At 44.7% G+C, this 14,219-nt stretch overlaps 1 protein-coding gene across 1 annotated transcript in view; it reads right to left on the minus strand.

Annotated features, from left to right (window-relative positions):
• Positions 1-14,219, minus strand: part of LOC141145985 (glucosylceramide transporter ABCA12-like) — a 327,299-nt gene that overhangs the window by 161,799 nt on the left and 151,281 nt on the right. The window lies entirely within an intron of this gene.

Here is a 14,219-nt window from a genome sequence, read left to right on the forward strand (position 1 = left end):
AGATCTGCAAAAGGATGTCCGCCACTCCTACAAGCTCCAACCTAGTTGAAGATCCTCTTCCCAGTAATTCATATACTGCGTTTTATTGTTCCTGTGGGCTAGTGACTGGTAGACTACAGAGACACCACCTCTCTGTTCCGTGGCCTGACCACACCAAGTCTCATATGGGGTGAACCTGGGAGGGGATGATTTGGATTTCCAGATTTTATGGAGAAAGTGCTGAATTTGTTGAAATCTAAAATGTTCCGTGACCGTAATATCTAATTGATCAGAAGAGAATTTCATAGAAATTGGGCCTCCTGAGGTAAAGAAGTGGCCGATCTGGTACAACCCCTTATCCAACCACCATTTAAATTCTCAGATTTTTAAGCCTGGAATGAAGTCGGGATTATTAAAGATATGTGAAAGGGGTTTGCATTCTGAGATTATCGAGTTGTTCTTTTTTAGTGTGTCCCACAGGGCTAAAGATTGTGACAGGATGGGCGATAGGATCGGGGGTCTGTTTTTAGAGGGGATCCCTAAAAGCTAGTCCAGGGTATAGGAGGGGGCTGCCTGTCTCTCTATGTGGGTCCAGTCCGGTTTCTCCATTTTTGAGTGCACTATAGACAGTTGCGAAATTCTAGCTTGGTACCAAAGCAATCTAGGTAGTCCCAGTCACCCTTCTGCCCTCAGTGTGTACAGTGTGGTTTCTGGTAGTCTGTGGCCTGAAGCTCCCCAAATAAATTTATTGACTTTTTGTTGAAATGATTTTAGGTGGTCTTTCCTAACACAAATCGGTAGGGCTCTAAAAAGGTATAGAAGTCTGGGCAGTAGTGTCATCTTAATGGCATTTATCCTACCTAGCCAAGAAAGTTCTCCCTTTGCCCAATTTTTTAAATCAGTTTCCAGTTTTTTATATACTGGGACAAAGTTAGAGGTGTAGAGGTCTTCGATTTTGGCAGTAAGGGTGATCCCTAAATAATCTATGGAGGAGTTGCTCCACTTGAATGGAAATGAGCTTTGTAATGATTTAGCTATGTCTGGTTTCAGGGAGATATTTAGGGCGTGGGATTTATCATAGTTTACTTTGAGACCGGAGACGGTTGAGAAGTCCCTGAGTGTTTTACAGAGATTAGGGAGAGACGTAATCGGGGATGTTAAAAATATAAGCATGTCGTCGGCGAATAAGCCGCATTTGTGGGTTTGTGTGCCACATGATACCCCATGAATATTGGTATTTGTGCGTATTGCTGTTGCTAATGTTTCTATGGCTATAGTAAAAATTAATGGGGATAAGGGGCAACCTTGTCTGGTTCCTTTTGCAATACTGAAGGGCTGCGAGTATTGTCCCTGAATACGAATTGAGGCCTTCGAGTTGGAGAATAATGAGTGTAATAGCCCCATAAAGCGTCGATCGAAACCCCAGCGTTCCATTATGGTGAAAATGTAAGTCCATTCGATAGAAACAAACGCTTTGTGTAAATCGAGGGACAAAAGCATTCCTTCTTGTTTAGGACTGTTGTTCCAATTAGATTGTAATATAGAGATGATATCAATGGCTCTCCTAGTTTGGTCGGGCCCTTGTCTCCTGGGGATAAATCCTACCTGGTCCTGGTCTATTAATAAAGGAGGAGAGTTGGTTGGCTAAGATTTTTTTTAATATCTTTAAATCATTATTTATTAGGGAAATGGGTCTATAATTCTCGACTTCTTCTGGGTTTTTGTTAGGTTTGGGAATTACAGTTATGTAGGCAGTATTTAGTTGGGGATCCATTGGGGATCCTGAAGCTTTAGAATTGAAGAATTTGGCCCTGTATGGGGCTAAGGTGTCTGCGAATGCTTTATAGTATGGGTTTGAAAGGCTCTCCGAGCCTGGGGCAGAACCCTTCTGGAGTTTTTTGATGACATCTTTAATCTAATCTACTGAAATGGGCTCTTCCATTATGTCTTTGTATTCCTTGGTGAGGGTCGGTATGGGTAATTCCCGTATGAATTTGTTGATCATGTCGCTTCTGTCTAAGGTGGTGGGGGCGTATAGTGTGGAATAGTAGTCATGGAATGCTGCTAGTATTTTTTGGGAATTTGCTGTTGGTGTCTGTCCTGGTCTCCTAATTCTTGGTAGTGAGCTTAGCCGCCAGCATAGTGCCTATTCTGTCTTTCTGGGTATAGAATTTAGCTCCACTCCATCGGATATGCTTTTCCGCTTTGGCGGTTAGAGCCAGGTTGAGTTCCAATCTTGCTGCCTCTAATCTTTCCAGAAGGATTTTAGAGGGGTGTTTTTTGTGTTCCGCTTTTAGATCAGAGAATTGTTTTTCAAGTTTGGATATATCTAACTGTCTCTCTTTTTTATTTGGGTCGCTAACTGAATAAGAGTGCCCCTTATGGTGACTTTGTGTGCCGCCCATAGTATTTCAGGGGATATGTCTATCTGATCATTTATTGTGAAATATTCTTTTAGGGCTTTTTCTATTTCTGGAGTATGTACGGGGTTGCTGAGAAGGGATTCATTGAGGCGCCAATGTGATAATGGAGATCTGGTGACCGTGTTCTGTAGAGAGAGTAAAACCAGCGAGTGGTCGGACCATACTGTGTCAATGATAGAAGCTTTTTGTGCTGTCGGTATCAGCACGGGGGAGACCATAATATGGTCGATTCTAGTATAAAGTTGGTGTGGATAAGAGTAGTGAGTATAATCCCTTTTTGTGGCATTTAGTTCCCTCCATATGTCGATTAGGCCTTGAGAGTTGAAAAGTCTTGCTAAATTTAGGCTTGTCTTGTTGGGACGTGTTAATTGGGATGTTGGGGGATTTGATTTATCTAAACCCTGATCAAAGACTAGGTTCGTGTCACCTCCACAAATGACCGAACCCTCCAAGAATGGGTTCAAGGTCTTGAAGAGGTTTTGAAAAAATTTAGATTGGCCCTTATTTGGTGTATAATAGGGGATAAAAGAGTATAGCCTACCTTCTATCGTGCCTTTTACCAGAATGAAACGGCCCTCTGGGTCTTTATATTCTGAGATGGGGAGAAATTACAGTGTTTAGAGATTAGGATCGCAACCCCCTTGGTCTTGTTGGTTGCATTAGCTAAGTAGAAAGTTGGGTAGTGTGCGTGAAGGAATGTGGGGATGTACTGGGCCGGGAAGTGAGTTTCCTGTAACATAATGATATCTATTTTAAGGGAGCGATAATTTTTGAAAGCCCTTCTTCTTTTGTTAGGGGAATTTAGTCCTTGGACATTATGGGAAGCTATTCTAATTAATAAACCTGAAGGTGCGGAGTCAGCCATAATACCGGAGGGGTGGAGTGCTACTGCGGATACCGCCACCTACCTTATGTCGGCTTCTTATTTTGGTGCCCTGAGCAAGAACGCAGAAGACTCTTGTTGAGTATTGGGGGTTGAATCGATGCCCAGACTGCTGGCCGGCAAGAAAGAGAAAGAAGGTTATTAGAGTAGTGAGATAGAAAAAGGAGACCCTTCGAGTCTGACCTTAATTTAGTAAGCCAGACTCCTGCCCGTGGGCGTCTGCTGCCCCTAAAAGGGGGCCGACGACCCATCACCCAGAAACCGAGACTAGTCTCTGTGTGATAGGTGGAGTCGCATGAGGTCACCCGGACCCCTAAATTATCTATGAAACAGATATATATAAAAAAAAAAGCTGCAAAAATCCACTTGGTTTAAATAGAACCGTCCAAGCTAGAATTTGCTAACCACAATAATAACATATAAAAGAGGAGAAAAAATTGAAAAAGAGAGAGCTATTTTTCAACTTGTAACTTATAACATATGAGGACCCCTCTGTCCAAATCAGAGAGGAGTGGGGGATCGCCCCGAGCGAACTCACTCGTGGCGAGCCTCTCACCCATCTCCACGGTAGAAATAAGCACCCATAAGGAGGCTAGAAGGTTCCTCCTTCGGGGACCCCACCAAACATAGAGATCGACCAGTTCCCCACCCACCAGTCCACAACTGGGGAAGGAGAGATTGTTTCTCTAGGCATCTCTATAGTGTGTCCCGGGGAATATGGTGATTTCTAAGGGGACCTGTTTCAGTCCATGTATTTTGGAGTAGGCTAGGAGAAGCTGTGGTAGGAGTAAGGTAATTAAACCCCCCGTGATTCCTCATGATTGGGGAGTCTCCTGACAGATAAAGAAGTGTTGTGTTCCCCTGCTGGTGGAATAACCGAGAACATAACTATTTAGTGTTTATCTTGTGTGAAAATAGAAGTAAAGGGCATTGAGCCCTGACAACAAAGAGAGTCGCCATGTCAGCAGGGAAAGAGACCCAGTGAGGGTAAATGGAAACTTGCAGATTTCCCTCTTCTTAAGGTAGTCTGCCGTCCTTGGATTTCTTGTTTCTTCCTGTATCCCAGAGGGGGGAGACTGGACTTGTTGGTGTCGGGCGCTTGGCTGGGTTCGCTGTAGCCATTGCCAGGTCCATGGGAGCCTCCTGTGAGATCAGTTTGAGGTGCAGGAGTAACTTTCTCCATCTGGAAGGTTGGAAAAGGAGTGTGATTTTCCTTGTAGGGAGAATTTCACAGCGAATGGAAATGTCCATCTATACTTAATATCTTGTTGAGAAAGGGCTGTTAGTAGAGGTTTTAGAGATCTTCTCTTCTGTATGGTCGTGGGGGAGAGATCAGTAAAGATTTGTACTTGGTGGCCCATGCAGAGTAGTTTTGATTTGTAGCGTGACTGTCACATGACCTCCTCTTTTACTGTATAGTGATGTGGCTTCACTATAACGTCCCTTGGGGACCCATCTTTTCTAGGAGGCCCTAGGGCCCTGTGGGCTCTGTCTAGCTCCAGGTGGTGTGATGGTGTGTTGGGTAACAGATCCTTGATCAGGTTTTGTACTGCTGAAGTGACCTCTGTGACAGATTCGGGTAAACCTCTTATTGACCTGTTCTCGAGGTCATCGATTCTGGAAAGGGCTATGTCTAATTGGTCTTGGAGAACTTGTATGTGTGAGGCGTTTTGATTGGTTTTAGCAACGGTAATATCCAGCTTATGTTCAATAGCCTCCATTCTTGATCCCAGATTGGAAAAGTCTGATTTAAGGTCTCTTGTAATTTTGTCTGCTGTATTGGCTAGACCCCTCTCTAGGAGAGCAGAGAATTTAGAGAACAAGTCCTGTTGTAGAGACACCTGGTCTTGTGCCTGTATGTCTGGAGATGGGGAAGCCTGCATGTGAAGCAGAGCAGGCCCCTCTGGAGAGAGGTAGAAGTCCTCCATTGTGCGGCCTATTAGGGATTCCGTGGAGGCCGGAGATGGGGCTGAAGGAGTCTGCAGTGTGCCCTGGGTCACCTGGGCGTACATGAGGGTGGCAAGGAGTATCACTTGCCTCTGATCCTGCTTCTTTGCCTCGTAGGCTGCATGTTGCAGCATGGAGGCGGTGCCAGCGGCCATCTTGGACTTCTCGTCCCGTTGTATTAGGGCAAATTGCGGCCCGAGATCTCTCCGCACCGACGATCCGGACATGCAGGAAGGTGCCCGGAAGTCTCTCCGAGGCTGCAAGCCTATTTGTGGCTGTTAGGGGGCAGTGGATCTTGCGCCATGTGATCCGTGGGTCCGGGGTGAAGCGGACCTCCGGCTCAAGTGGCCATTACGGAGCTCTCGCGCATGCGCACTCCTCATCAATGACTTTTTATGTGTATTGTTGGACCGGCAATTCATTAATAGCCACGAGTAGTTTTAAATGAATTTTTTTCCTTTGAAATGTCATTTTGCTGTTCTAAACACGGGAAACATGCGCCCCTTTACAGGCATACTATAGACACCCCCCAGGTATGAAATTTAACCACTTGAGGTCCGGGACATAGCCGAATTACGGCTACAGCGCGGACCCCAATCTCCGGGAGGACGTCATAGGACGTCCTCCCCTTTCCTAGTTACCCGTGCGCGCTCACGTGCGCGCATCGGGGAAATTCTGTGCTGGCCGTGTCCCTTGGACACAGCTAGTCACAGATCGCGGTAAACGGCCAATCACAGCGGCTGTTTACAGCGCGATCGCCGGTTCCAATGAGAGATGATCTCAAATGTAAACATATGAGATCATCTCTCATTGCCGTCTGTCTCTCCTCACACAGAGACCGCGTGTGAGGAGAGAGAGGAAATTGCAGCGATCTGTGCTTTGTGTGAGTTCCATCACAGTTTTTCCATGCTATAAAAGTGCCCAAACAGTGCCCAAACAGTGTTCAACCAGTACAGTGGGATCTGTGCCAGTCAGTGCCCACCTGTGCCAATCAGTGCCCACCTGTGCCAATCAGTGCCCACCTGTGCCCACCTGTGCTCACCTGTGCCCACCTGTGCCCATCTGTGCCATTGGTGATCAGTGCCCAGACATCTGCAATCAGTGCCCACCTGTGCCACCTCAGCAGTGCCCACCTGTGTCACCTCAGCAGTGCCCACCTGTGCCACCTCAGCAGTGCCCACCTGTGCCAATCAGTGCCAATCAGTGCACATCTGTGCAATCATTGCACATCTGTGCCGCCTCATCAGTGGCCATCTGTGCTGCCTCATCAGTGGCCATCTGTGCCACCTCATAAGTGCCCATCTGTGCCGCCTCATCGGTGCCCACCTGTGCCACCTCATAAGTGCCCATCTGTGCTGCCACATCTGTGCCACCTCATAAGTGCAATCAGTGCACAACTGTTCCGCCCCATCAGTGCCCATCTGTGCCACCTCAGTGCCCATCTGTGCCACCTCAGTGCCCATCTGTGCCATCTCATCAGTGCCACCTCATCAGTGCATATCTGTGCCGTAAATCAGTCCCCATCTGTGCCGCCTTAGTGCACATCTGTGCAGCTTCATCAGTGCACATCTGTGCAGCTTCATCAGTGCCTATCTGTGCAGCTTCATCAGTGCCCATCTGTGCCGCCTCATCAGTGCCCATCTGTGTAATCAGTGCACATCTGTGCAGCCTCATCAGTGCACATCTGTGCAGCCTCATTAGTACCGCCTCATCAGTGCACATCTGTGCAGCCTCATTAGTGCCGCCTCATCAGTGCACATCTGTGCCGCCTCATCAGTGCACATCTGTGCCACCTCATCAGTGCCCCTCTGTGCCACCTCATCAGTGCCCCTCTGTGCCACCTCATCAGTGCCCCTCTGTGCTCATCAGTACCGCCTCATCAGTGCCGGCTTAGCACACACCTGTGAAGTCGCATCATCACCAGCAAGCATGTCTAAAAGAGTCTTTTCCGCCGAGGAGGCATACCAGATTCTTTCCCAGGCCGACGAGAGCAACGGGGAGCTCTCTTGTTAGGATTCCATTTCAAACTCTGATTCTGAGTCGGACGTCAATTATGAGCCAGTCCTCAGTAGTGGAACACTGAGTGACTCTGAGGAGGAAGAAATTCGGCCCGCCAAACGAAGGCATTCTAGTGTGGAGGCAGTGGCATCCACCAGCACCGCAGTGCCTTCCACCAGCACCGCAGTGCCTTCCACCAGCACCGCAGTACCTCTGCAAAAAAGGCCAAGGACCCATGCCAGCCTTCCCTATGCCCTTCAAAACCCCTTGTGGCTTTCTCCTAATTCAGGAGAAGCCAACATTCCCCCTTTCACTGCCCAGCCAGGAGTCCAGGTGGACACGGAAAATTTTTCTCCAATCAATTTTTTTGATTTAATTTTTACAGAGGACATGTTATCAACAATTGTGGCCCAGTGCAACCTTTATGCACAGCAATTTATTCTAAATAACCCAACGTCCTATTATGCCCGTCCCTATGAGTGGAGAGACCTAACGGTGGAGGAGTTGAAGGTTTTTTTTAGGCCTCACATTTGCTATGGGACTCACCAAAAAAAACACCTTGAATTCCTATTGGTCAACCCTCCCCATCCACCACATGCCAATCTTCTCCAAGGTAATGCCCAGAACCAGATACCAAATGATAATGAGGTTCCTTCATTTTAATGATAACACTCCCACCTCCCCGAAATGACCCAAATTATGACAGGCTTTTCAAAATTCGGCCAATATTAAATTATTTTTCTGAATTATTCCCCCAGCTGTTTACCCCGGACCAACATATATGTGTGTGGATGAGTCCCTTGTGAAATTTAGTGGCAGGCTTAAAATTAAGCAATTTATCCCCAGCAAAAGGGCCCGCTATGGGGTGAAGGTGTACAAACTATGTGACCGAGTCACAGGGTACATGTATGCCTTCAAAGTGTACGAAGGGAAGGACACCCAGCTGCAACCCCCTAATTGCCTGGACTACTTGGGATCAAGCGGGAAAATTGTTTGGGACCTGATATACCCCCTACTGGAAAAAGGCTGCCACCTGTACGTAGATAACTTCTACACATCTCTGCCCCTGTTCCACAACCTTCACCGGAAGAAGACGCCTGCATGTGGAACCATAAAAAGGAACCGGAAGGGCTTTCCTCAAAGTCTTGTCAATAAGAGGTTGAGGAAAGGAGAAACGGCAAGCCTGCGGAACAAGGAGATTTTGGCAGTGAAGTGGAGGGACAGAAGAGATGTCTATATGTTATCTTCAATCCACAATGATACCTTTGTAGAAATCCCTAGAAGAAATGGCCCCATTCAAAAACCAAAATGCGTTTATGAATATAATTTGTACATGGGGGGAGTCGACTTCAATGACCAAATGATGGAACCATACCTTGCCACAAGACGGACATACCATTGGTATAAGAAAGTCGCAATTTATTTTTTTCAATTGGCCATATACAACTCATATGTAATTTACCGTAACTCCACCCAAAACCCCAAACGCTTCCTTGGCTACCAAGAGGAAATTTACACTGCCTTTATATTCCCGAACGGCCCCCCAGAAACCATCCGATCTGATGTTCTTAGTCGACTTTCCGAGCGCCACTTTCCAGATAGACTCCCTCCCAAACCAACAGGCCAACGACGTCAAAAAAAATGTAAGGTGTGTACCAAAGCAGGAGTCAGAAGAGATACATCTTATTACTGTGCCCAATGCCCTTCCGAACCAGGCCTCTGCGTAAGTGAATGCTTTCGCTGTTACCATACTTCACTAAATTATTAGTGAAGTATGGTAACATAATCCTCAGTTCCTGCCTTCACACACCTTCACACCCCTTATGCCACTACCTGCTCTGTAACTGACCCTGGCTTGTTATTTGACCACGCTTCTGCCTGCCGATTCTGTACATACCGCTGCCTGATCTGGAACTGACCCTGGACTGTTATTCGACCATGCTTCTGCCTAACGATTCTGAACATAACTCTGCCTGATCTGGAACTGACCCTGGACTGTTATTCGGCCATGCTTCTGCCTAACGATTCTGTACATACCTCTGCCTGATCTGGAACTGACCTTGGACTGTTTGACCATGATATTTGCCTGCCTCTTGGACTGATCTTGTACCCTGCAACTGGACTAGTGGGATTCAACACAGGGGTCTCACATATGTGAAGGCAGAATTGTTTTTCTGGATGAAGAAAACAATTTTTTTTGTTTTCTCATTCCTAGATTAGGGTCTGGAGACTCAGAGGCTTCAAAGAGATTTGGGTGGGAGAAGCCTCTACCCCGTCCCCATTCTGTCCTGAATGAGGCCCTACTGCTGCCTGTAGGACTTACTGCCATTATGTCCCTGCCTGTCGCACTGACCACACCACATGGACCTGCCTACTACCAGGACCAATATTTATGGCACTTCTGACAATATCTCTGCCTGCACTAACCCTGGACTGTATATGGACAGTATCCCTGCCTGCTGCCTGGACAATTGTGTTTGCCGTTGCTGACCAAGTCCCTGCCTGCTGCCTGGACCAGTGCTATCCTCCTGTGTACAACTGCGCTACTACAACCACAGGTAATCTTTTGTTTACACTTTGCTCAGCATAATGTATTTTGGGGTGTAATTCTTGGTATGTGCATGCTATGTGTTCCTGGAACACCTGACGGTGTTCCTTGCATGTTGGATCTCTGTATGTGGTCAGGCTGTGTAGAAGTCTCACACATGTGGTATCGCCATACTCAGGAGGAGTAGCAGAATGTATTTTGGGGTTTCATGTTTGCTATCTAAATGCTATGTGTTGGAAATATCTTATAAACTGACAACTTTGTGTAAAAAAAAAAATGCGTTTTCATTTTTTTCCACATTTTTCATAAACTTCTGGAAAAAAATGAACCGTTCAAAAGACTCCTTAGGCCTCATAGATTATACGTTGGGGTGTTAGCGTTCCAAAATGGGGTCATTTTGTGGGTGTTTCTATTGTCCTAATGCTCCAGGGCCTTCAAAAGTGTAATAGGTGGTTGAGAAATGAGATGTGTAATTTTTGCTCCTAGAACACCTGATGGTGCTCCCTGCATGTTGGGCCTCTGTATGTGGCCAAGCAGTGAAAAAGTCCCACACATGTGGTATTGTAAAAATCAAAAGGAGTAGCAGAATGTATTTTGGGGTGTCATTTTTGCTATCTAAATGCTATGTGTTGGAAATATCTTATAAACGTACAACTTTGTGTAATAAAAAAAAAAAATGCGTTTTTATTTTTTTTCCACATTTTCCAAAAACTTCTGGAAAAAAATGAACCGTTCAAAAGACTCATTAGGCCTCACAGATTATACGTTGGGGTGTTAGCTTTCCAAAATGGTGTCATTTTGTGGGTGTTTCCATTGTCCTGGTGCTCCAGGGCCTTCAAAAGTGTAATAGGTGGTTGAGAAATGAGATGTGCAATTTATGCTCCTAGAACACCTGATGGCGCTCCCTGCATGTTGGGCCTCTGTATGTGCCCAGGCAGTGAAAAAATCCCACACATGTGGTATCGTTATACTCAGGAGGAGTAGCAGAATGTGTTTTGGGGTGTCATTTGTGGTATGCACATGCCATGTGAGAGAAATAAGCTATTACAATGACAATTTTGTGAAAAAATAAAAATAAAAAAATAAAAATCTTAATATTGCAAAGAATTGCGGGAAAAAATTACAACTTCAAATAACTCACCATGCCTCTTACTAAATACCTTGAAATGTCTACTTTCCAAAAAGGGGTCATTTGGGGGGCATTTGTACTTTCCTGGCTTGTTAGGGTCTCAAGAAATGAGATAGGCCACCAGTAAATCAGATGCGATACGTTTTTTATGATTTGCACCACAACTTGTAGACTCTCTAACTTTCACACGGACCAAATAATATCCACTAATTTGGGTTATTTTTACCAAAGATATGTAGCAGTATAAATTGTGGCCAAAATTTATGAAGAAAAATTAACAATTTGCAAAATTTTATCACAGAAATTAAGAAAAATTTATTTTTTTTCAAAATTTTTGGTCTTTTTTCATTTATAGCGCAAAAAATAAAAAACCCAGAGGTGATCAAATACCACCAAAAGAAAGCTCTATTTGTATGGAAAAAAGGACAAAAAAATCATTTGGGTAGAGTGTTGTATGACTGAGTAATTGTCATTCAAAGTGTGAGAGCACTGAAAGCTGAAAATTGGTCTGGACAGGAGGGGAGTTTAAGTGCCCAGTAAGCAAGTGGTTAAAGGAATATTACACTTTTATTGTTTCACTTTAAGCATTATTAAAATCACTGCTCCTGAAAAAAACGCTGTTTTTAAAACTTTTTTTTGCATTGATCCATGTCCCCTGGGGCAGGACCTGGGTCCCCAAACACTTTTTATGACAATAACTTGCATATAAGCCTTTAAAATTAGCACTTTTGATTATTCATGTCCCATAGACTTTAACGGTGTTTGCGTGTTCAAACAAATTTTTTGCCTGTTCGCAAGTTCTGGTGCGAACCTAACAGGGGGGGTGTTCAGCTCATCCCTAGTCAGCAGTGTACGCAGATCTAAAACCTGAGGTAAATACTGTTATGACAGGCACTATATGGACATGGTTCTTTGTCCATGTGTCTGTCACAATTTTCTTTACTTTTTCTACTACTTCCAAATAAGAGGAGGTTCGATCTAATTGTCTTCCTGTTACATTTTTCCCCACAGTGACAAAATTTTTATCGCTGTTGGAAAAATCAGGCGTGCCTTGTGAATGCGTCCCAGCAATCGGTTTATGGACACACGGACAACCCTTTATGTCGTGTGTGTGGACAGCATATATTTTCCCTCTCTGTTTTTATCTTTTAAATCCCCAATGAGTCAAAAATATGTAAGTACTTTTTACCTTGTTACTCTATGAAATGGCATAATAAGCTACAGACTATATTTTGATGTTTCTGATATGTTACCATGTCAACATCTAAATATATATATATATATATATATATATATATATATATATATATATATATATATAGTGATATTGGGGTGTTTAGCTCAAGTGATAAATGCGTTTTTAGTGCAGTGAGCCCACATCAGACAGGCGTTATAGTTAAGGGCCTGGTAGCCCACGTTTATTAAACAGAAAAGCAAAAGCAAAAAGGTCCATTCAGGATTCCCACACAGGGGTTTAACTTCATTAAGCACTCCAAAAATAAGGAAACATACCGAGCCACCTGGCTCTCTTGTCAGCAGTTCCTCTGCTTGCTCTCAACAGATTTGGCAATTCTTTACAGCCCCCTGGACTCACTGGCTTCCTCAGTCTCCCCGACTCTCAAGGCTGGCCAGCCTTTCCCAGTCCCTGGGCAAAGAATCCCCTTTACATAGGCTGCAGACTCCCACAGGGCAGACCACTCTCCAGACACAGGTCTGTCTTCACACAGCAGTAACAACAAGCTGCACACACTCCACCTTCCTCCTCTGTCTGCTCTCTCTAGCCCCTCGTTATATGGGCCGTGTGCACCTGGGCACACAACCTGCTGGCTCTCCATAAGGCCTGGACACAGGGTTAGAGATCCCATCCCACCCAAGTCTCTGCGGGATCTCCAAACTACAGAGCCCCATTGGAACATAGCAAAACCTGGAGAAAGCTGCGAACACAGTCTTCTCCCTTTCAAAGCTATGCTCTGTAGCACAGCAGTCTGCCGACATGCAGACTCTGTGTCCATTTTCCATCCCTTTTCACGGTAACAGGCACTCTCACTATTACAATATATATATATATATATATATATATATATATATATATATATATATATATATATATATATATATATTTGTGTTACAGACAAGAGAATAATTTACCCAATTGTAAAACTTCCCCTGAAGAAGGAAAAATACATTCCAATGCGATTTTCCAAAACATGTCGGGATGTATGCTATCAATCCTAAACTGAACTCAATTCAGTTTGAGCAATATTTTGGATTATTAGCTTTGGGTGGTATATATTGTATATTCAATTTGACGTTTATTCATTGGTGCATTGTCCCCAAGAGTGAATTTTGTTTACTTTTAAATATCTATTTTTGTATACTAATAAAGTTGGCACCCGTGTGCCTTTTATACTTATCTACTTCTTATTACTCTTTCCTGCCCTACAAAGTCCAAGGGGGCGTCCCCTCAATGCATTTTGTTGCATGTTTCTTCTATAATGTTATTTAGGATGCTGGCAGGCTAGCACACCTCTCAATTCTCATACATTTTTCTCTTTGTGTGTATGAATGATACTTTTAATCCATTCCCCAAATCCTGTATGATCAGAAGTGCATTTTTAGGACTGCTCCTGAAGAGGCGATATGTTGCTCTCTAATTGCCTGTTTTAACCCCCTAAATGCAGCATCACCACGCCACATCCGAACATAATGTACGCAGTTGCAGGCAGTTGCAGCACAGCCTCATTCACCTGGTGGTATATTCCATCCGTGTCCACAGCACGTGTACACCCATGGATGGTGTCTCTGCAGCAAAAGGGGGAGCAGCTAGGGAATAGTAAAAATGGACCAACTGTGTGGTTTTACCTGCCCCAAACATCATGTGAATGAGCCCTTGGTTTACATCTGCGTGGCTTTGTGCTGCATGTAGGGTAGCCCATTCCTCTCAATTAGTTTTTCTACCCACAGAAACATAGGTAAAGGAGTCCACCACCCTTTTGTTAAAATTGCTCCACACTAAAAATGTGTGGGGGTTACCATTAAAAAGTAATGGCACCCCTGTGTATCTGCTAAAGAGCAGCACATTCATTTGCACGTAGGAAAAATGCGTGATTTTGGGCATGTTCCGGGATAGGTAGTAAAGTAAACCAATCCTTAGACTGGGGTGTCTCAAGACTAAAAATACTTTTCAAGGGCACCTTGACTAGGAGAAGGTTGAGAAACACTACCTTAAAGGAGAGTCAGTGGAGTGGCTTGCAGGCCTAGGTTTCCAGGCTGTCTGTATCTGTTGGCGTATGTAGAGTAGGGAAGTTTGGC

This window comes from Aquarana catesbeiana, linkage group LG05, assembly GCF_042186555.1.
Source record: "Aquarana catesbeiana isolate 2022-GZ linkage group LG05, ASM4218655v1, whole genome shotgun sequence".
NCBI classification, from domain to species: Eukaryota; Metazoa; Chordata; class Amphibia; order Anura; family Ranidae; genus Aquarana; species Aquarana catesbeiana.